This window comes from Trachypithecus francoisi, unplaced genomic scaffold (assembly GCF_009764315.1).
Source record: "Trachypithecus francoisi isolate TF-2019V2 unplaced genomic scaffold, Tfra_2.0 Lachesis_group0, whole genome shotgun sequence".
Classification (NCBI taxonomy): Eukaryota; Metazoa; Chordata; class Mammalia; order Primates; family Cercopithecidae; genus Trachypithecus; species Trachypithecus francoisi.
The window spans coordinates 32,217,213-32,242,050 of NW_022681453.1; the positions used below are offsets into that span (position 1 = coordinate 32,217,213).

General features: G+C 39.3%; 1 protein-coding gene across 11 annotated transcripts in view; it reads left to right on the forward strand.

The window, feature by feature from the left end:
• ATXN7 (ataxin 7) overlaps positions 1-24,838 on the forward strand; it is a 143,838-nt gene that overhangs the window by 893 nt on the left and 118,107 nt on the right. Inside the window, exon 2 of one of the 11 annotated variants that reach the window (XM_033210324.1) lies at positions 139-238. The exons of 9 other annotated variants lie outside the window; for them this stretch is intronic. The gene's annotated coding sequence lies outside the window, so the exon portion shown is untranslated. Of the gene's footprint in view, positions 1-29; positions 239-24,838 lie in introns of those variants that run through there. One more of the 11 variants, XM_033210326.1, reaches the window with a different exon arrangement.

The window sequence follows — 24,838 nt, forward strand, 5'->3', positions numbered from 1 at the left end:
AAGTGGGGGCGGGGGTGCTCAATGAGAAACGTTGCCTTGCGTGTAGTTGTCTGGAGCACACTGCAAATTATATTGGCATTTCTTTTCACAATCACTTTGATTCAACTTCGATAGCTTTCTCGTAAATGGCACGTTTAGGTGGTGAGAGGTGGATGAGGAAACAGGCACCAATACAACTGATTTGACCTCCAGTGGGATAGATACGATTAGCACCAGGATCATGTCTCAGTTGACACAGGTTTGTTATTTTATTCAGTCATATCGTTGTTTTCCAATTTTCCTGTCCCCCAAGTAGATCTTGCATCTTCATATCCGGCATGAAGAAGTTGTGTGGGATAAATTTGGTTGTTTCACTTTCCTTACTAAATTTAGGTACATTATCCCTGTTTTCCCCCCAGTTCTTTCAAAGAGAAGTTGCAGATGCAAATGTATTAAAGTGAAGTGTGTTTAACCTCTAGCAAGAAATATGTACAATTTTAGTCATTTTATGTGAGACCAGTGACTTCAATAATACCATTACAGTGCTCTCAAGAATTAGCGCTCAAGAATTTAACTTTTGTCACAAAGACAAAAATTACTTTATGTGAAGATTCTGAGATGTAACTTGCCCTCCCCTAGGGTGTGAAGTTTCCCTGACTTTGAAAAAATACTGACCTAAACGCTGGCTGTAGGTAGGCATCAGAGCCTGTTCATCTCCTTTGTTTTAGGAGACAGGGCACTCTAAGTGAAGAACTGTTTTAAATCTTAAGTACTACAAATTGTAAACTGAAATTGTCGATTGATTGGGGTTCACAATACCAGGTTGCATTTTGGTGGGGATAGTTATTTAGAAAGTAATCGTCATGTGCTGAAATGTTCTTTTTTTAAGTGTTTCTTAATCTTATAATACTGATTTTGAAACATTTCTTATATACTGATTTTAAATAGTATCTAGCTATTTAAAATAATCTTTAATATTTTCATGGGAAAGTATCACAGTCCCCTGTAACTTAAATTTTCGTGAGATATTCTGTCAGTTATTCATAGATGGAATACTGTTCAAACATTTTTATAAGTTCATTTGATAACTTATAATTTTGTTAGATGATGCTAGAAATTTTCTAGAGTAATAAGACCAAGAGGAATTTGAAAGACTTTAAAGTTTGAGCTGTACCTGAAAATAAACATTCCTGAAAGTTATTTTATTTTATTTTTTTTGAGACAGGCTTCCTGTGTTGCCTAGGTTGGAGTGCAGTGGCACAATCATCAGGGCTCACTGCGTCCGGGAACTCCCGGGCTCAAGCGATCCTCCCACCTCAGCTACCGACTAGTTGGGGCTACAGGCATGTTCCATGATGCCTGGCTAAGTTTTTCATTTTTATTTTTGTAGAAACATGATCTCACTATGTTGCCCAGGCTGGTCTGGAACTCCTGGGCTCAAGAGATCCTCCCGCCTCAGCCTCCCAAAGGGCTGGGATTACAGGTTTGAGCCATTGTGTCCAGCCTGAAAGTGCTTGACTCAAGTGGTGAGAAACACATAATTTGAGCCTTTATGAACTCTTAAAATCTGCTTTGTCAGCTACATGATTTTACTTGCAATTGCATTCACACAGATCTATTCGTTGAACATTTAAGAACTGTCTTTTCATCATATTGTATATCTCGTGTATATGAGAGAACATCTTTTTAGTAAACGTTAGGAGTGGTCTTCTTTTTACATATTAACCTGTTGATGAATGTTAAAGTAGCAAAGACTCAAGCCCTTACCCTTCTAATGTTTCTTCTTTTCAAGGAAGATCTTTATGGGCAGAAACACAGAAATGGAAGTAGCAGATTTTAAGAAAACTGATTCAGACTTTGAACTTGTATGACCTTATATTTATTGATTTATTCGAGTCATAAGATTTCAGTTTTTTTTTTTTTTAGAACATGAAAGACTAGTTAAGAAAAATTTGTGTTTCTTTGATATTTACTTTCTGAAAATATAAAAAATGATGAGAGAGCTAGCTATATGGTCTTTATTCTGGGCCCATGAAATAATGTAAGGATTTTTGTAATATGCTTTTAGAACAAGGGTTATCCTGGGGGTCTGTGACCCTCCAAGGGTCGGTTTCAGGGGATTCCTGAACTCCCTGTAGTTGTGACCAAAACTTTTTGTGTATGTGTATTTTTCTGGAAGAGGGTCTGTAGTTGTTTTAGAAAAGAGATCTAGGACTTAAAAAAAAATTAGAGACACATCTTTTTATTGAATAAAATGGAATTTAGAAATCTTTTCTTTTTTCTTTTTTCCTTTTTCCTTTGAAACAGGGTCTCACTTTGTTGCCCAGTCTAGAGCGCAATTGCATGAACATGGCTCACTGCATCCTTGACCTCAAGTGATCCTCCTGCCACAGCCTCCCAAAGTGCTGGGATTACAGCAGGCATGAGCCATCACAGAATGACCATTTTAAAGAGAAAACAACAATTTTGAAAAGTAGATCTATGTGCTCATTACTTGCCTTTTAAAGTTATCTTCAGGCTGGACACAGTGCCTTACACCTGTAATCCCAGCACTTTGGGGGGCTGAGGCGGGTGGATCATTTGAGATCAGGAATTCAAGAGCAGCCTGGCCAACATGGTGAAACCCCATCTCTACCAAAAATACAAAAAAAATTATCCGGGCGTGGTGGCATGTGCCTGTAATCACAGCTACTCAGGAGGCTGAGGAAGGAGAATCACTTGAACCCAGGAGGCCGAGGTTTCAGTGAGCTGAGATCACACCACTACACTCTAGCCTGGGCGACAGAGTAAGACACTGAAATAAATAAATAAATAAATAAAGTTGTCTTCAGACTTAGAGGTATAAAAGCACTTCCATTTTATTCCCACAGCAAAGCACTGCCTATCAGTTGATAAGCCAGCCTGGTCTGACATGCTAGTCCTGCATGCACTGTGGCTGTGGTTTTAAAAAATTATATCAATTCAGACCAGATAGTTCGATGGTAGATAAGCAAAGATTTTATCTTTACACCAGCCCTTGGAGTAAATGGGTCTTTCAGCTCCACTCTCTTCTCTCCAGAAAATTTGAAATTTGACTCCAAGAGAATCATTCTAAGAAAATGTGTTTGTGCCTTGGCAGGACAGTAGAACATGATTGGGAAAACACAGTTTGAGTCAAAAAAGACTTAAAATTCAAATTTGGTTTCCTTTATTCTAGTTACTTACCCTGCTTAACTCTTCAGTTCCTCATCTGGATATGGCTAACTAGTACAGTTGTCGCAAGGCTGGCTAGAAGTTTCCTGTATAAAAATCTTGGCTGGGCGCGGTGGCTCAAGCCTGTAATCCCAGCACTTTGGGAGGCCGAGACGGGCGGATCACGAGGTCAGGAGATCGAGACCTTCCTGGCTAACACGGTGAAACCCTGTCTCTACTAAAAAAAATACAAAAAAGTAGCCGGGCGAGGTGGAGGGCGCCTGTAGTCCCAGCTACTTGGGAGGCTGAGGCAGGAGAATGGCGTAAACCCGGGAGGCGGAGCTTGCAGTGAGCTGAGATCCGGCCACTGCACTCCAGCCCGGGAGACAGAGCGAGACTCCGTCTCAAAAAAAAAAAAAAAAAAAAAATCTTAGCTCCTCTTTGGCCCACAAGAAGGACTTATAAGCCAGATTTGGGGAACCAGTAATAAACATCTGAGGAAACATGTATATTAATGGTATAGGATAACAAGTATATTATTTCCAAATTGGTGTGATGAAGATATTAACACTTAAAACATTTTTTTTAAGAAAAAGATTTTCAAAAATGAGTTAGGATTGAGTGGTCCCCAAATGTAGATACTTAGAGGAAAGTGGAAAATGATGGTTTATTTGGCAGAGTGGAGGACATGGATGCTGCTTGGCAGGAAGAAACAATAGCCACCCACCAGCATTGTATTTCTCTCTGTGGGCAAGATTCCACTTAACATTTTCTCTTCACTTATAATCTGAATTAAAAAATTAAAATACTGCACATGTGCTTTATAGGCCATCACTCCTAAAAGTGCTTCACCACCCCTTTCGTTTTGAGACCTTCACAGGTAACCCAAGGAGTTCGTGGATGGAAGTTACATTTATCGCCTTAGTTCTTTAGTTGTCTAATTCTGCTGGCATTTAACCTAAGGAGCTCATGGGTAGAAGTTACATTTATCGCTTTAGTTGTCTAATTCTGCCGTCTTTAAAATGCCTTCACAGTTGGGTACATGTATTGATTTTTCTCAATAGGAAAGGGTCTGGCAGGACTGAATCATATTTTACTTTAAATGCTGAAGTAAGAGAGGGCATTATGAGTCAAAAGAAAGTGTGAGATATATAAATAAAATACTGTATAATGCTTATGGCCATAAAAATAAACTTGCTTCTACTATTTCTATAGTTTTTTCCCTTTCCTGTCATTTATTTGTGGCGATCATTTATGCCTTCTTCCCTTACGTTGGGAAATGGTTATGATCACAGGCTTTAGACTTTGAATATGGCCTTGATTCTCATTTCCTGAGCTCTCTGGTTGTGTTTAACTTGGTCCAGTCTACTTCTCTGAGTCTAGAGGAGATGACCATTAAATGGGATAATAAATGCAAAAAACTTTGCTTAGTCCTAGGCCCCTAGTAAGTACTCAGAAAGTGGTAGCCATTTTGAAGATAGTTACATTCTCATCTTTAGAAGGAGATATCATACATCTTTTTTTTTTTGAGACGGAGGTTCATTGTTGCCAAGGCTGGAGTGCAGTGGCATGATCTTGGCTCACTGCAACCTCCGCCTCCCAGGGTTCAAGCTATTCTTGTGCGTCAGCCTCCCGAGTAGCTGGGGTTATAGGCATGTGCCACTATGCTCAGCTCATTTTTGTATTTTTAGTAGAGATGGGGTTTCGCCATGCTGGCCAGGCTGATCTCGAGCTCCTGACCTCAGGTGATCCACCTGCCTCGGCCTCCCAAAGTGCTGGCATTACAGCTGTGAAGTACCGCATCCGGCTAGAGATATTACACATCCTTTTAAAGAGAATACCTTTATTCATCCTTGTCCCCACTTAAACCTTCTGGAACCATCTTACTTTCAACTCAGAAAAACCTTTTACATTTTCTTGTTATCGTAGGCAGGTATCCCAATATCTTATCTTGACAACCTATTGGACTTTTCCATTGTTCTTAGCTAATGGGGTTGCGTTCTCTATTGGCCTGGCAGATTATATTAAAATCTTGGATATGTCAGGGGCCAAACCAACAAGCCTGCACAGGTTTAGAGCTGTGATCCTTTAAAAAACTATGTGATTTTATAGCCTGGAACAGAGGTCAGCACATTTTCTGTAAAGGACCATATAGTAAATATTTTTTACTTTGCCAGCCATCCAGGTTTCTACACCTACTCAGCTCTGCCATGATAGCAGGAAAATGGTCATAGATATAAATGAATGGGTGTGACTGTGTTCCAAGAAATGTTTATGGACACTGATATTTGAATTTCTTACAATTTTTATATGTCACATCATATTTTATTTTTTTCAACCATTTAAAAATGTAAAAGTCATTCTTAGCTCCTGTTGTATAAAAATCTTAGCTAGATTTGGTCCATGGGCCATAATTTGCAGAATCCTTGCCTAGAATATTAGATGGATAGATTTGTGGCTTTGCCAAGCAAACACCCCCAACACATGCACACACATGTATGTGTGTGTGTGCTCACACACTGCTGTTTTATTTAGCATACTTTGCTTTTGGTATGGCAGTTTGATCTAATGCCCTCATCTCTTTGGATAGGATGAAACTTTAGTCAATAAGTTGTTATTAGTCATATTGTGTGGCCTTTACTTCTTAGCACATGCATGATTCTATCACCAGTTAATTTTATTTATTGTTAGGTGTTCTCACCTTGCCCATTTTTTAATAGAGCTTGATGATTGGACCCTCTCAGATGTGATGGTTTTTGAAGGCAATCGGTGCTTTTGGAGCTGTCTTTTGCTTAATGTTCCTGTTAATCCTTCTTTGCCCTGGAAGGGAAGTAATTGATACTGGCCCCTCAAGCTGCTAACTAGACCTTCTTACCCTAAAGGAAATGTGTATCCTAGTCTTTCCCATTCCCTTTCTGCATGATGTTTGGTTCTATAAAGCACACAAAGATTCCTCTTGTGTTCTAACCCCTGGAGATTAGCTCCAGGATTGGCGTGTACAGAGCATGTAGATATATACGTCTGTGTGTAATTTCATCCTGCCATCACTGAAGCTCTGAGGGCTGCTGCTTTTAGTTTCACCTTTTCACTCTCTCTACCTTTCTCTCCTGGCCATTGTGTAAGGATGCAGATTTGATGACCTGGTAACTGATCTAACTGATTAGTTTATTTTTTGCTTCCTTTCCTGCTTTTCAACATTCTCTACTGATTTGCTTATTTTGCAGCAAGTACACTCTTTTTGGAGTTTACCTTTTCAAAACAACATTGTGCTGAAAATAAAACCACTAGAAATTATTTGGGTATTGTAGGATTTTTCCCCCTCCAAATGTACAGTAAATGCAGTATAAGAGGCATGAGTCAGTATTTTAGATAGAGATAAAATGCAATTTTAAAAATTGCCATTTTATATATAGATATTAGAGATGTAAAATGTGTTCTTTTAGCATTTAAGGATTTCCTTCTTGTTAAAAAAAAGTAAATTTGGTACATATCTTTTGGATGACAGTTTGAGCAATATGAAGCCAAAGTCAGTACAAAAAAAGAAAAAAAGATAAATTCACATCTAGGAATTTAAAGAAACAGTTGGTGAAGTATGCACAGATGTATGTTCCAGACTTCTCACCTCTCCTTTAATAATAACAAAACATAGAAAGTGATCTAAATACCTATTGATGAGGGATTAATTAAGTGAATTAGGGTCTATCCATGTAGTGGAATATGCTGCAATCTTTAAAAAGCATAATGCAGTCAATATTTATTCATAGGAAAAAAGGGTATATAATGAGACTATGTATAAGATGGAACTTTGAGAATAGGATTTTGGTCATCTTTGAATTATATGGAAGAAAATGCCAGGAGCAAGAATTGTTACAGGGGAGAATCTGTTTTAATTATTAAATTATAATCTAAAACTAATTTTGATTGTTAAACAGATTATAATAATCTTTTTTAAAAAATTAAAAATCAAAACCGTTTATAATTTAATGCTTTAATGAAATTATCAATTAAATTGTTCCTTTTTTTCCTTAGCCAGTTACCTTCAAATGCAACTCAACTTTATTTGCACCTGCATCTTTGTGGTTTAACTATGATAATTTTAGCAAATTTTCACTTCAGTTATTTTGGCTTTGGAGTATGTTCTATGTCCTATACCCCTCATTCTGGTACAGATACAGTTCATTTTTACATGAAATTAGAAACGTTGATCTAGCCTTGAAGAATGAGAAACGTAACCACATCTGGCTGTGACATAGTGACTTTTTGTGGACTTTGGGCCTTAGAGTTTGTTATAGGAAAATTTAGGAAGTGAATAGACTATAAAATATAGAAATATTATGATAATTCATGAAGCATGTCTGTCAGTTATCTATTGTTAACTACCCATTCCAAAACTTTGTGGCTTAAAACACATACCATTTTTTTTCCTCATAATTAGGGCAGAGCAATTCTTCCATTGGTAGTGCCTGGCCTGAGGTCACTAATGTGGCTGCAGTCCTCTCAAGTCTTGAGTCAGAACTAGTCAAGCTGGGATATCTCTCTGAGCTCCACATAATCTCATCTTCTAGCAGCCTAGACCAGATTTCCTCAGGTGGAGGCACTTTGTTTCAAGAGGATGAGAACTGGAAGGTTTCTGGAGGCTTAAGCTTAGGAGTCACAAAGTACCACTCTGCCATATTCTGCTAGTCAAAGCAAGTCACAAGGCCAACTCAAATTCAAGGGGTTGGACAAAGATACCTCCTCTTGATGGCAAATGCTGCCAAATCATATTGCACAGGATAGCCTACAGGGAATTGTTGCAGCCATCAACCTATGTGCCAACTTGCTTCTATTATATTAACTATGTTTGTTTGCCATGGCTGATAAAACTACTCTGAGGAACAGTGCTAAATGGTTTCCTGTGTTATCTCTTGGAATAACAGCTCTACATGTAGGTAGTATTATCCCATTTTAAAGGTATGAAAAGTGAGCCTTAGAAAGGTTAAGTAACCTGCCCTAGAGCTTTTATCTAGTTAGGGACAGATCTTAGAAGTTAAGGAAAATTTATCTCTATACCAGTGTTGCTTAATCCCATCACTAAAGAACTTGCATGAGGGAGGGAGAGAGGAATGGTGGGAAGTGGGAGGAAGCATGTTTTTTAAAATCTCAAAATCCATTATCTTAAAATTTTACATGAATTTTGTATTCTACTCTATAATGTATCCCTTTTCAATGTAAAATTAATGGTTTAATTGCCAATCAAATTAAATTTTGTCCCCCCAGTTTTTAAGAAAATGCAGTTCTTCTAGACACAGTATAACAGCTAATCAGCCAGAGATCTTTGGTTGTAAGCAGTAGGAACTAAATCTGACTAAACAAAAAAAAGAGGTTGCTGGAGGGATGTGGTGACAATAATGCCAAAGAATCAGGCTTCAGAGTGAACCAGATCTAGAGCAGCTTCAGGGATCCAGGTAGCAGGACTCAGTAGACAGTCTTCTCAGGATATAGGAGAGCTAACCTCTCCAGCAGTTTTTAATCCCACTTTCTACTGAGAGTGTATCTTTCATGCCCAGACTGGGTCCTAGCAGGTGCCTTGGTTATTGCCTCACTCAGACAGTACCCTTTAGGGGAGTTGTGATTCCCCAGCAGTGGGAATTGATGGAGGGCAGGTAAAACCAACAGTTATTTACTATCTGAACATCTGTGGGCCACTAACTATGAGTAGACTTGGTTTAGACATTGTATCACATATAAGCAGCACCATAATGATCCCTGGTTCACCCCTCTCCTTCCCAACCCTACATCCAAGGGTTTTGTTTTCTTTTTGAAACAAGCTGTCTCTCTGTCACCTAGGCTGGAACGCAGTGGCACAGTCATGGCTTACTGCAGCCTTGACATCCTGGCCTCAAGCAGTCCTCCCACTGCAGCTTCTTAAGAAGTGGGGGATACAGGTGTGTGCCACCATACCTGGCTAATTAAATTTTTTTTTTCTTTTTTGTAGAGACTCTGTTATCCAGACTGGTCTCCAATTTCTGGGCTCAAGCCATCCTCCCACCTTGGCCTCCCAAAGTGCTAGGATTATAGGCATGAGCCACCACACCTGGCCCCAAGGATTCTTAAACCCCCATCTTTAAAAGCATTCTTGTGGCTCTACACCATCTATTTCCATTTAACCTTACTGGTACTTACCACTGTAAGTGCAGTACTACATGTGTTTTTTACATGATAATCTTTCCTGAAATATACATTTTCCTGATTTTTAAAGAAAAGCATATAGACTCTAACCATTTGTTGGTGACAGAGTCACTATAAACATTTTTATCCAGTGTATAGTGATCCTCTTAGAACCCAGTGAGATAAATACAGTTTGTGGTCTCTGCACTAAATTTTCTCAAATTTCTCTGCATTTATTTTTCTGTCTTCTTGTGTCTAAGTGCTTTCACTGTAACTTTGCTAATACTTTAAAATAAGCATGTTAGATTTTATAGCTTGTAGGCTGAAGGGGCAACCTACATTTATTTGGCCTTTGTAAGTATGAGTTAAACCACACTTCAAATGATAAAATGCTGTACATATACAGTGTGATTTTATGCAGAGCATTTTCATGTATGTCCTCCTGTTTCATTGTATATTCCAATCCTTTGAAGTCAGGGAAGAGGAAATATTTTCTCTATTTTTCAGCTGAGGATAAGGTTTAGAAAGGGTGATTTCCTCTCCAGCCTAGGACTATTGCAGAACCTAGGTGTTCTGATTGCCCATTTAGGGTGGTTCTAGAACAGTGGTTTACTAACTGCAGAAGCCTCTTTTCTGGATTCTGAAGTTTCCAGGCTGAACTGGAGATGGGTAAACTAATGTTTGGCCTCATTTGAGTAATGTTCCCTTATTGTAGTGACATTGGTGTGTGTCTTAGTCTGTTCAGGCTACTCTAACAAAATACCATAAACTGGGTAGTTTGTAAACAACGTACCTTTGTTTCTTACAGTTCTGAAGGCTGAGAAGTCCATGATCAGGGCACCAGCAGATTCTGTGTCTGATGAGGGCTTGTTTCCTGTTTCATAGCTGGTGTCACATGGTGGAAGGGTCAAACAAGCTCCTGGGACTCTTTCGTAATGGCACTAATCTTATTCATGAAGGTTCTGCCCTCATGACCTAATCACCCCCGAAAAGGTCCCACATCCTATTACCATCACCTGGAGGGTTAGGATTTTATTTTATTTATTTTATTTTTATATTTTGTAGAGATGGGGTTTTGCCATGTTGTCCAGGCTGGTCTTAAACTCCTGAGTGGCAAGTGATTCTCCCACCTCAGCCTCCCGAGTAGCTGGGACTGCAGGTGCATGCCATCACACTCAGCTAATTTTTTGTGTTTTCTGAATAGACAGGGTCTTGCTGTGTTGCCCAGGCTGGTCTTGAACTCCTGAGCTCAAGTAATCCTCCTGCCTCTGCCTCCCAAAGTGCTGGGATTACAGGTGTGGGCCACTGTGCCCAGCCTAGGATTTCAACATGTGAATTTGGGGGGACATAAACATTCCGACCATGACAATGTGTAATGGTGGTGTCTAGTAGTCACCTTGGTAATTAATAGCTGCTGTTGTTTATTCTTGCCTTGGAGGCCCAGCATCTTTTTATTTCCCCACAGATAGCCAGTTGAGGAACTGATTTACCTCATCTTTTCTTGCCACTATTAGCTGGGTTTGAAGTACCTCTTGGAGCCCTTGGATCTGGCCTTTTTTACTTCTTTACAATGTAATTACCACCTTGTGATGTAGTCACTTGTCCTCTCAGCCCCTGGACTCTTCTTTTAAATGGTCCTGTCTGTTTTCTGCTGACGAGTCTATCACTACAAGAGGTTTTGAGAGAAGCAGTTGACACTTTTGTTTAATTAAGGTCTCCATATAGTTTTCTGTTAATAGCAGGGTTGTATGTTAGGCTCTTTCCCCCCATTACTTTTAAAGTTTCATTGTAGTCTGGATCATAAACTTGTCTGTAGTGGTAATATGGTGGTTCTTGTTTGGCCAGACCATTTTGTAAATAGACACATCCCAAGTCTTCTGTAGCTTTTGGAACCTTGTTCTGACATTTAACACTTGTTTTAAAGTTGTCTTTTTCTAATTTGTTTCAGGCACTGATTTCTACAGCTTCTAACCATGTTTTGATAAGCGCTAGTCAAAAACTATTTTTTCCTCTTGCATTTTTTTGTTTGTTTGGTTTTTGTCTTACGGTTTTTGTAGATACTGTGAACCTTTGGCATCCTTCAATTTAATTCTAAAAAGAATGCGAGTAAAGTTCTACATTGAAAAGTAAATATTTTTCATTTCCTTATACTTTTTTCACTGGCATTTTTAAGTTTTAGCATACTGAACACAAAGGCATTTTTAGTGTTCTGGCTGCTCTAAGAGGAGATATTTAAGGCTCCATTCTCTGTGTCCTCCATTCCCTACCCTGTTGATTATTATTATTGTGGTAGTTATAACTATAAATCATTTGCAGATCGAAGTTAGAAAAGAGACCATTTGCCATTACATTAAGACAGTTTAAAGGAATCGCTTGTTCAAATTTACTAGCTTCCTGAAGCTAGTAAAGATGTTTATGGTTTCCAAGATTCCCTGTTAATATATTTCAACACTACAAGACAGTGAATAACACATGTTCAGCTATTAAAGATTATGAGGAAAGCTAGTTCCTAGAAAAGATTTTTCTGTACTATAAATGGCACTAAACTGAAAAATCAGTTGTTGTAATAAACAGCGGTCCTGATCTGATAGTAGGCAGGTTTCTTGGTGTGTCTGTTCTTTTAGCTAACGGCCAGCGATGAGTAGCTTTCTTTTCCGTAGATCTGGTGTCAAGTATTAATCAGCTGTAGACTGGAAAGTTTTTATTGGCTAGCATTTGTAGTGGAGGAAACACTAGTCTGTTTTATCTGTCTCTTAGCCATATAACTGCATATGATATCATCTGCATGGCGTTCTTACAGAGAGAAATAGTTGTATTTTCATTTGTAGTAAGAGTACTTCAGAATATTAAAATAGTGAACTTTGACCTTAAAGCATCTAAATTGTCTCAGTTAAGATTGTGACATATACCGGAAAAAATTTACACCTTAAATTCAATTTAGCATTCTTGTTTTGCACATTTTGAATGGTTTTTTAATTTAAAAACAAAGTCCATAGAATGATTGTACTATTGAAAAATCTTAAATCTCAAAACTAAGGAAGGTAATTTAGATTTTAAGTTTCAAGAATTACATAAATTTGGGTCTTACAGAAAAACTGAAATTCCTGAATGCTTACAGAGGTTTTTGTTTAAAATTTTTTTCATGATTACAGAAATCATAAGTGTTTGTAGAAAACTCAGAAAATTCCACAGATAGAAGGAAATAAGTTACTCATGCTTCTACTACCTAGAGATATCACTATTAATATTTGATGTATATCCCCCTGGCTGCTTATAGAGTTCTCCAATAAAATATATTTGAAATGGTATGCTTAGAAGTAAGGGTAGAAGAGTGGTAGAAATGGGTACATAGTGTGAGCCAAATTTTGTTAATCCTACTGTTTGTCAGACTGCCTGCTAGGTGTTGCCTTCAGCCTGATGAGAGCTGCCTGGCCCTTTGGCCAGCCTGGGCTGATTTGCAGCAGAGCATCTTTTCTTAGACAACTGTCTATATCTGTCTGTGTCTTTCTTTATCTTAGCAACTGTTTCTTGTCAGCTCCAAATTCCTGCTGGTTGCAGAGGGAGAGGTTTGGGGTCCTTATTGGAGTGACTTATTGATATGAGCCATAAATTCTTATCAACCCCCTGGAAAAATTCTTTAAATCCACTCTTATTCAAAAGAATGCCCAAATATTCACAAATATAGTATCCTTCAGATTACTTGCACCAAGTAACAGCAAGGTAGAGTATTTACAGACTCCCAGGTGATTTCAATTAACATCTAACCTCAAATCCGGTCGCCTTGGTAAGAGAAAAATCCAGAGAAGGAGCTCAAAGCAGATTATAGTATAAGCATATGCCAGTCCTCTCCTGTGGAAAAAGAAAAGTGCTAATCTGGTCAGAACTGTTAAAGAGACAGGCAAGGCTGAGCACAGCAGAATTCTCTCATCCTGTTCATCTTTTGCATTAGTGCAGAAGAAGGATTTATCCCAGGATGAAAGAGAAAGAAGGAAGGATGGCAGGCAGGTGGCTAGTAATAGGAGATGGTTGATTCTCTTCCTGTCTGCCTGGGCTAGTGGTAAGCAGGTCCTGGGTCTGAAAAACTAGCAAAGTGAAGTGACACACAGGGCAGCTTCCCCAGGCAGTGATACAACTTCTTGGTATTCAGTGTGAAAATACAAAGCTGACTTTGATTCCTTGCCATCAGCCAGAGGAAACCCAGGAGAAGTAGGAGGCAGTGGCATCTCTTTGTAAACATTTTATTCTTGACAAGTAACAGACTCCTATCTAGAGAATTATAAGCGTTGGCCCCTCCATTCTGCTAGCTGTCTTTCAGGAGCACTCTCTGTATTCTCCTGCACTGACCAGTTTAAAAGGTGTCATTTCTGCTCCCATGCAGTGCTTTGTGTGAAGAAATTAATTTGCAAGATCAATAACCATTGTGATAACTGCTCACATGCAAAAGAGAGATTGCTGATTTTACAGGTGTATGGTTTGCATTCTTAGATCTGGCAGGAAACAGAATCCAACTCAGATGGTTTAAGAGACTTTAAGTGAAAGAATTATCTTCGGAAGAATGGGCAGAGTTCAGGATGACATGGGTTTCTGTCACCTAGAAACTAATAGCAATGGCAGGCTGTTGTCACTCCTAGGTCTGAAGTAGCAAAGAGAAGAAATAGTGTTACTAGAGTCTAGTGAGAGCTGGAGCCATAGTGGATGGGCTGTTAAACAGGAGCTATAGTACTGGAGGGATTCAGCCACTGCCAGAAAGGGAGCCCAGAGCAGGGAGGGAACAAGGAGGGAATATTCTCCTCTCTGACTTTTTTCTTTGCTCTTTGATCTTTTTCTAGTGCCTCTTGTTGGCCAGACTTACCTCGAAGCTGGCCAGCAGGTGAGTCTATGATGCTGCCCATAGAGGTCAGCCTCTTGGGACTCAGCAGGGCCCGGAATGGTGGAAAGTGGATCAGACAAAATTATTACCATACCCTATAACATATTCTTAATCTCACTTTCATAGTTTTATCTCATCATCCTCATCTCCTGAAATCCCAAAATAAATCTTAAAGCATGTGAACTATTGATTATGACTCAGTTCTATCTTTTAATATAAATAGCCCAAAGAGTTACCCTACTCTTATCAGAGTAATTAAATATTCAGAGAGAGAATCTGAACAGTTCTCAGAAGAATTGGAAAATCACTGAAAGACATTCTGTTGGGGCATTTTGTTCTTGGCTAAAATTAAACTAACATTTAAAAAATATGCATATGAACTGTACAAGTGATTTATCTTAAAATATAAAACTTGTACTTTTAATGACACATTGCTGAAATGTGTTTTTTATTATTAAGGTTAAGGTGCAAAAGGAAAGTGCAACTTAAGTCCTTATGCGTTATCCCTTTAGTTTTTTTTTTTTTTTTTTTTTTTTTAAGATAGAGTCTGGCTCTGTCACCCAGGCTGAAGTACAGTGGCCTCCTGGGTTCAAGCAATTCCCCTGCCTAGCCTCTTGAGTAGCTGGGATTACAGGCATGCGCCACCATACCCAGCTAATTTTTGTATTTTTAGTAGAGATGGGGTTTCACTATGTTGGCCAGGCTGGTCGCCAACTCCTGACCTCAGGTGATCTTTATAAGGCAGAATGAATTAGCAAAAAGATTCTTATCCCACCAGTCTAGAAATATAAGAACAGATGTGGCTGGGCGCAGTGGCTCATGCCTGTAATCCCAGCACTTTGGGAGGCCGAGGTGGGTGGATCATGAGGTCAGGAGATCGAGACCATCCTGGCTAACATGGTGAAACCCCATCTCTACTAAAAAAAAATACAAAAAATTAACCAGGCATGGTGGCACGTGCCTGTAATCCCCGCTACTCAGGAGGCTGAGGCAAGAGAATCGCTTGAAACTGGGAAGCAAAGGTTGCAGTGAGCCGAGATCGCGCTACTGCACTCTACCCTGGGGGACAGAGTGTGACTCTGTCTCAAAAAAGAAAAAAAGAACAAATTTTTAGCTTATCAAAATAGAGTCTGTTTTAGTCCATAACTTTATTGAGTTTTGAGGTTTGAGACATGGGAAGATGAATATTTACTCTGTTCTCCAGAAATTTATGACCAAATAGTGAAAAGAGGTCCACACCTACCTATAATAATCGGTGCTTTAATAAAAGCATCAGCTGTGGGATTAAAAAAGAGGGAAAAGGCCGGGTGCGGTGGCTCAAGCCTGTAATCCCAGCACTTTGGGAGGCCGAGACGGGCGGATCACGAGGTCAGGAGATCGAGACCATCCTGGCTAACACGGTGAAACCCCGTCTCTACTAAAAAATATAAAAAATTAGCCGGGCGAGGTGGCGGGCGCCTGTAGTCCCAGCTACTCGGGAGGCTGAGGCAGGAGAATGGCGTGAACCCGGGAGGCGGAGCTTGCAGTGAGCTGAGATCCGGCCACAGCACTCCAGCCTGGGCGACAGAGCGAGACTCCGTCTCAAAAAAAAAAAAAAAAAAAAGAGGGAAAAGTGACGTAGTCTGTCTTTATCGGAGATTCTTTCAGACAGGTCACAAATATTAAAAGGCTATAGTTGACGTGTCCTAGAAGTACAAATGAAAAAAGTGCCAAATAGCCCTGACGCAAGGAGTTGGTGTCAGAGTGAGCCTTTCACTGCTGTTTCCTCAAGGGCAGCCAGTCTTTTGGTGCCTTTCCATTGCCGAAAGGAAGCAAGATATCCAAAACTTTGAACAGATCTTTCAGTGGTCCTCTGATCTGGCCCTGCCTGCATCTTCTGTCTCACCAGATGCTCTGGCTTTTTAGTTCCTTGAACTTGCCATTCTTCCTCAGTGTCTTTTCTACTGAGATTTCATTTGTCTGGGGTGCTTGGTGCCACCCTCATCTCCCTAACACCTTTTTGCCTCCTTTAAATGCCGCCTCTTCACAGAAGCCTTCCCTGACCTTCTAGATAAAAGTCAGTGACCTTGTTACTTGCTTTAAAACCCTGTGTGTTCAGACACCCTGCCCTTCTCATTCAAAGCACTCTTGCAGTTTATTTGTGTAAAGATTTTATGGCTTTCTTTGCTACTAGAAGTAAACAACATGAGAATAGCGTGCACTGCTGTCTGTTTCACAACTGTCTCCTCAGTGCGGAGCATGGCGCTCAGTAGAGACTTGCAAACAAAGGAAAAAACTGGTTTCAACCCAACCCCTACTACTCACCAGTTCTGTGACCTTTAGTGGTTTGCTTCTTGGAGTCTCAATTTGTTATCTGTAGAATGGGAATAATGATGATAATGGCTATCATTTATTGAGCACTTAGTGTGTGCCAGACTGTGCTTTACTTGCATTATCTTTTCAGTTAAACCCCATCAGAGAAGTGAAAAGATTTGCTTAAGGTCACATAGTTTGAAAATAGAAAACAGAATTTAAACTCTGGTCTATTTAATTTAAAAGAATGGATTGCTGTTAGCCATGCCTTTTTGTGATTGAGTAGTACCAATGCTGAGAATGCTGAGGTTGAGGAGGGAGTAGGTTGGGAATCTCTTAAACCATTTTAGGGAATCAGTATGGGAGTAATTCTGCCTATTTGAAGAGATAAGTGACCTCTAAACTGATTTCTCAAGAAGTTAGTTGGGTCTAGAAGCAGCCTGAAGTGCAAATACTCTTAAGAGAACTTTTCAGTGTGCTGGAAACTGGCCTTGTTCATTGTAGTTGGAGTGTTCATTTTTTTTTTTTTTTTGAGACAGAGTCTCACTCTGTCGCCTGGGCTGGAGTGCAGTGGCACAGTCTCAGCTCACTGAGAGTTCTGCCTCCTGGGTTCATGTGATTATTCTGCCTCAGCCTCCCGAGAGGCTGGGATTATAGGTGCCTGCCACTATGCCCCACTAATTTTTTGTATTTTTAATAGGGACGAGGTTTCACCATGTTGGTCGGGCTGGTCTTGAACTCCTGACCTTGTGATTTGCCTGCCTCGGCCTCCCAGAGTGTTGGGATTACAGGCGTGAGCCACGACATTCTACAGGGCTAAGAACTATAAGGTTGGGCCAGAGAGTAAAGGGACTTACAGTAAGGCTGCTGGGCCAGGCTGGGCCAGGGAGTTAACTTTCTGCTAAACACTGTGGGGAGTCTTTGATGGATTTTATTTATTGTTGAAAATATTTTGGAAGCAGAAAGTCCCAATTTGGAGTCCATCTTGGGGGCAGAAGTATCCAAAGCCCTTCTCTCAGTTTGCATCTCTAGTAAAGAACACATTTAATTATTTCATTCTGCTGCACCCAGTGTGACATTGTTTGAAAAGGAACCAGCATTGTGAGGTGAGGAATGGATTTTTATGTTTAGTTGCAGCAGTATAATGTTGCTGCTGCTATTATTGTTTTCCTTTGGGGACAGATTGCCTAGCCCAGCTGGATGGCAACCTTACACAAGTTACTTCACCTCTCTAGCCTGTTTCTCATCTGGAAATTAGAAATAGTTAAAATACCTATCTTGTCAGCTTGTCATGCAACATTTACACAGTGCGTGGTATAAAATAAACTTTTAGGCAACATTAGCTGTTACTGTTTTTAATATGACCTATCCATTCTGGCCTTCGACTCTTTTTTTGGGGGGTCGGAGTCTTCTCTGTCGCCCAGGCTGGAGTGCAGTGGCGCAATCTTGGCTCACTGCAACCTCTGCCTCACAGGTTCAGGCAATTCTCATGCCTCAATCTCCCAAGTAGTTGGGAATGCAGACACACGCCACCATGCCCAGCTAATTTTTTTGTATTTTTAGTAGAGACGGATTTCACCATGTTGACCAGGCTGATCTCAAACTCCTGTCCTCAGGTAATTCACCTGCCTCAGCCTCTCAAAGTGCTAGGATTACAGGTGTGAGCCACTGAACTTGGCCTCTGGCCTATGACTCTTAAATGAATATGTGTTGTTTATTTATCAAACAGGTTGATTGGGACGTAGGTACTGACATTTTTAAAGATCATGATTTTAGGATCTTACAAAGTAAAGCTGGCAATTAAGAAAGGCAATGAACACCTTAGTGAGGCAGTTTTGGTGTTTCCTAGGTGTGTTTAGGATGAACACATAGATGAAATGCATAATATGAACATGAGCCAGTACTTAAAGAGCCCGTGGTGTGTGCCAGGCCTGCGTTTTCCATGCATTCTTCCTGAGAAGTAGGTTTGATTGCACAGTATTTATTTTACGGATAAGGGTTGTGATCTTTTCTTTGTAAGATGTTATTAGACAGCTATAGACGTGGACACTAAACCATGTGTTTCTCCAAAACTTTTTGAGCCTTCAGCATTGTGTAAAGGCTTGACTTACCTTCCATCAACTTGAGCAGCTCTGCTGGAAGGGAAAAATGGAAACAGGGCCCTTAATTTTTTCTCATTATTGGATTAATTGGAAACACTAGGCATGGTGTGCTGCCTGGTGCATGGTGTGTTGCCTGGTGCATAGTAGAGGCTCAGTAAATGTTTATTGAATATAAATCTGAATCAGTCCAAGTGAAAAAAAGATAAGAGAAAAGCAGTATTAGCAGTATTAGATCCTGGCCCCAGCCTGTTATCTATTTTAAAAAAGTCTGAGGTCACCAGAGATTTTATTAGCATAGTCCATTTGTTAATATTGCAGATTAATGGTTGAAGGCTGAGGTGAAGAATTGCCCAGTGTGTGTTGCATGGGATTAACTCCAGTGTGGGCAATTTAGTTATGTCTAGAAATCTGTTCACTTCCCACTAGGTACCCCTACTGCCCAAGAAGCTCTAGGCGCTGTGCTTGTGTTCAGCTGACTCATTTATTCCCAGTTAAAACAACAACAACAAACAAAACCTAGTTGTAACATTAAGATATGCAAATAGGATAGGTGTAACTATCCTAAATAATCCTATGTAACTATGCTATTTAAACATAAATAGGAAGGTGTAACTGCCATAAGTCATCACTAGTGTATTTCAAAGCCAGATCTGATTGATATTTCTATTTTCCATTAGCTCAGGTAATTAAGAGTTGACACCAAGGAAATATCATTTAGTATTAATGAGAGAAAAGAGGATACCTTATTGCATAGAATAGCAAACAAGTAGCATTTAATTCTAGATTTCTTCTCATTTCCCCCAACAACAGAAAAAATAAATATTTTTTTCCCCTGGGGGAACTTAATTAGGGTATTTATTGACCCTGTCAAACCTGAAAGCCAGATGGTAGACTGATTACCAAGATTGATTGATTACCAAGCATCCTTTTTGTGATTTATTATTTTATGCCACAAAATGAAGATACTTAAAGAGATAATTTTGTTCATTTACTATAGAAGTAGTTCATGTAGAAATTTTAAAGTGTCAAACATTAAGACCCAGTGTCTAGATCTTGGTTTCTAATACCATTCTCCATTAAAAGGAGATTCTGTGCCTGGGACAGGGAATAAACAATATGAGCCTGTAGTATCTTCTAGTTCCAGAAAGTAAGAAAATAACACATGCAGTCTCTCTCTCTCTCTCTCTCTCTCTCTCTCTCTCTCTCTCTCTCTCTCCCCCCCCCCCGCTCTCTCCCCCGCTCCCTCCCCACACTCCCTCACTCCCTCTCTCCCTGTCCCCTCTCTCCCTCTCTCCCTCTCTCCCTCTCTCCCTCTCTCCCTCCCCACACACAATGATGGGGGATGTCAAAGGGACCAAAGAGACAACTGAAAGAGCTCCCAAAGGTCAAACCTAGAACAATTTGAGCAGCTAAAAAACATAGTATTAGATTGTAATCCAATATATAAAATAGATGTAAATAAAATATACAGTATATATATATATATATTTAAAGGCTCATATAAATATATAAACAAATAATATGTGATATAAAATCATAAATATCCATGAGGCCATACTGGTATAAATAAATGATTGGATAAATAAGCAAATGGGAGAGAATAGATAAATCTTTAATATAAAACAACTCCAAAAGATTTATGCAGATAATCTTCTCTCAAGGAGATGGAACATCACTGCCAACCTTTTTTTTTTTTTTCTTATTTTTTGGCGGGGGGGGCGGTGGTCAGGATCTCCATCTGTCACCCAGGCTGGAGTGCAATGGCGCAATCTTAGCTCACTGCAGCCTCCGTCTCTTGGGCTCAAGGTGTCTTCCCACCTCAGCCTCTGAGTAGCTGGAACTACAGGTGTGTGCCACCATGCCCAGGTAATTTTTTTTTTTTTTTTTTGTATTTTTTTATAGAGATGGGATTTCACTGTGTTGCCCAGGCTGGTCTTGAACTCCTGGGCTCAAGCGATTCACCTACCTCAGCCTCCCAAAGTGCTGGGATTACATTGTGAGCTACCGCACGCAGCCCACTGCCCATCTTTTAAATCTGAGCTGTGCCTAGTGACTTCTTTCCAAAGAGTGCAATATGGAAAGGGAGGAAAGAGACAACTTGCTGACATTGGCCTGGGCAGTGATTTTTTGGATATCACCCCAAAAGCACAGGTAACCAAAAAATAGAAAAATGGGGTTGCATCAAACTAAACAGCTTCTGTATAACAAAGGAAATAGTCAACAGAGTGAAAAGACCATCAACAGTATGGGAGAAAATATTTGCAAACCATACATCTGATAAGGGGTTGATATCTAAAATATATAAGGAACTCAACTTAATAACAAAACAGATAACCCAATTAAAAAAGGAGAAAGAACCTGAATTGACAAAGAAGATGTACAGATGGCCAACAGGTATATGAAAAGATACTCAATATCACTAATCATCAGGGACATGCAAGTTAAAACCACAGTGAGATATCACCTCACTCCTGTTAGAATGGCTATTCAAAAAGACAGAAGATAACAAGTATTGGTTAGTATGTGGAGAAAAGGGAATCTTTGTACATTGGTAGTGGGGATGTAAATTATAGTACAGCCATTATGAAAAACAGTATGGAGGTTTATCAAAAAAATTAAAAATAGAAAAGAACTATATGATCCATCAGTCCTACTTCTGGATATATATCCAAAGGAAATCAGTATGTCACAGAGGTATCTGCACTTCCATGTTCATTGCAGCATTATTCACAATAGCCAAGACGTGGAGTCAATCTTGGTATCCATCAATGGGTGAATGGATAAAGAAAATGTGATATTTAGGCCAGGCACAGTGGCTTATGCCTATAATCTCAGCACTTTGGGAGGCCAAGGTAGGTGAATCATTTGAGACCAGGAATTCAATTTAGCCAGGCCAACATGGTGAAACCCCATTTCTACTAAAAATACAAAAAATTAGCAGGGCATGGTAGCATACACCTGTAGTCCCAGCTACTTGAGAGGCAGAGACAGGAGAATGGCTTCAACCTGAGAGGTGAAGGTTGCAGTGAGCTGGGATCGCGCCACTATACTCCAGAACGAGACTCTGTCTCAAAAAAAAAAAAAAAAAAGTGATATCCAGTGTATATATGCAAATAATGTAAGACTATTCAGCCTTAAAAAAGAAGGAAATCCCCTCATTTTCGACAACATGGATGAACCTGGAGGATATTAAGTGAAATAAGCCAGACACAAAAAGGGAAATACTGCAGGAATCTCACATGTGGAATGTAAAAATATTGAACCACAGAAGCAGAGAGTAGAATAATGGTTGCCAGAGGCTGGGAGTTGGGGGAGTAATGAGGGAAATGGGGAGATGTTGATCAAAGAGTACAAGTTTCAGTTAGGATGAATGAGTTCAAGGAATCTGTTATGCAGTAATGGTGACTATAGTTAATAATACTGTATACTTGAAAATTGCTGAGAGTAGATCTTAAATGTTCTCACCCCCCAAAAAAATGAGGCAACAGATATGCTAATTAGCTTGATTTAATTATTTTATAACATATACATAAAACATCCTATTTACACAGTATAATTTTGTCAATCATGCCTTAAAGCTGAAGGAAAATACATAATCACATGTTGGTATTGGTTCATTAGCTGTGACAAAGATACCATACTTATATAAGAGGTTAACAGTAGGGAAAACTAGGTGTCGGGTTTACAGGAACTATCTGTATAATCTTTGCAAGTTTTCTGTAAATTTAAAGTCATCCTAAAATTAAAAGTTTATTTTTAAAAAAGACTGTGGCAAGGATAATAGTCTATAGTTCAAGTTTAATTTTCATCCCATAGGGAGCCTGAGGTAAATAAAATAGCCCTTAGTGTTCTGGTCTTATTATGGTGTAAAGTGGGGCAATTCTTCCTTGCTGTTGTCTTATAAAGCCATGACAGTTTGTTTGCAGAATCAGAGAACGCAGTATTTCTAAATGTCCTCCTGTGGAATTTCCTACTGGCATGACTTTTTTCCCCTTTGCTTCTGCCCAGTAGCAGTCCCTTGAGTGGCATTTGCTGTCCTAGTTAATCAGAGGGTAGGAGAAATGAAAAACTCTCCTCTTCCCCCTCCCATGAAGTTTCAATGGGCACTGGAAATGTAGGTCAAATTGCATCACCATAGAAAGGAGCGAACAGGAAGGTATTTATGAAGTGCTGCCAATGTCTCTTTAGATTCAGTCATGACAAACTGGTGTTGAGCCCGTCTAGGTGTGAGATACAGGGAATCAGGGGGCGTGTTTGTGATGTAGTCCCAGAATGTTATATTTCAACCAGTGATAAAAGATCTCTGTCTGAAACCCTAGTGAAAATGACTTACACTGGCTTTGCTTGATTTGCATCTCCCAGCTTCCAGAATTCTTTTTGTCTCTTATTTATTATTGGCACATTGCAAAAATTTGTATTAATTTAGCCAGAGAGATATTTGAATTGTAGAAACTATTGCATGTGTACATTTTAAAAAGTCTATTGTTTGGTAGTGACATAAGTCTAATAATATATTTTGGAAATTACGTATAATCATATGCACAGTGACATCTTGATTAGCACATAGAAACCACAAAATTTTTTTTTATTTTTAAATTATGTTTAAAGTATCTGTTAGATGGATCTCTTTTTTATTATTTATTTTATTATTATTTTTTTAGACAGAGTCTTACTCTGCTGCCCAGGCTGGAGTATGGTAGCACTATCTCAGTTCACTGCAGCCTCAACCTCCCAGGCTCAAGTGATCCTCCCACCTCAGTCTCCCAAGTAGCTGGGACTACAGGCATGTATCATCACACCCAGCTACTTTTTGTATTTTTTTGTAGAGACAGGGTTTCACCTTGTTGCCCAAGCTGGTCTCAAGCAATCCACCTGCCTCAGCTTCCCAAAGTGCTGGGATTACAGGTGTGTACTGCTGCTCTCAGCCTTTCTTTCTGTCTCTTTTTTTTTAATGGAAAAATCTTACAGATTTTAGGATATAAGGAGACTTTAAATACATGTTTTTATTTTTTACATATTGTGTGCTACCTACTCCTTTGTAAAATACCCAGATATTGACTGCCAAAATATTCTGTTACTGACAGTGTTATGAACAGTAAGCATCCTGATAGCAAAACCAACTCTAAAACCTCTATTTTCACTCCCTTCTCCCATCAGGATAATCAGTAGTTGCTTTATGTACAAAATGGAAAGTCAGATGATAAGAGATTTTTACAGAGGCTTGGATATTATTTAATAATATGAGTTGAATAGATTATTCTGTGAAATATGTTTATAATTCAACATTTTTAAGCTATATTTTTAACTTTTTATTTTGAGATAATTATAAATTTATAGGAAGTTGCAAAGATGGTCCAGAGAGGTCCTGGTTATTCTTCACCCAGTTTCTCCTATTATGTCTTAACTATAGTGCAGTATTAAAACCAGGAAATTAACATTTGTTTAAAGTACGTGTATGGTTCTGTGTCATCATATCATGTGTATTTTCGTGTAGTCACTGCCACAATCAAGATACAGAACTATTGTATCACTAAAAAGATCTTGGCCAGGTGCAGTGGCTCACGCCTGTAATCCCAGCACTTTGGGAGACTGAGGTGGGCGTATCATGAAGTCAAGAGATAGAGACCATCTTGGCCAACATGGTGAAACCCCGTCTCTACTAAAAATACAAAAATTAGCCAGGCGTAGTGTCAAGTGCCTGTAATCCCGGTTACTCGGGAGGCTGAGGCAGGAGAATCGCCCAGGAGGCGGAAGTTGCAGTGGGCCGAGATCGTGCCAGTGCACTCCAGCCTGGCGACGCAGCAAGACTCTGTATCAAAAAAAAAAAAAAAAAAAATCAGATCTCCCCTGTACTACCCCTTTATAGCCACATTCATTCCTGTTACTCACACAGTCCCTAACTCCTGGCAGCTGCTAATCAGTTCTCCAACTCTAAATTTGTCATTTTGGGAATGTTACATAAATGTGATCTTTTAAAATTGGCTTTTTTCACTTAGCATTTTAAAAAGAATTTTATTTTTAAAAGAATATAAAATTTTTAAAAGAATATTTATTTTTTTAAAGTTGTTACCCAGAGTTGGATTCACTAATTTTTAAGACCATATTTTTCTAGCTTGGGTGTTCCATACTCTGTGTTGCTATATTTGAACAGCAGCTAAAGTCGAATATGCCGACGTAATAGCTGATTATAGCATTAACCTTATTGCCTGCTGTTAAGGATGATACCCTGATGTTAAAGGGAAAATTACCCTGGGAAAAGTCCATCCTGTCAACA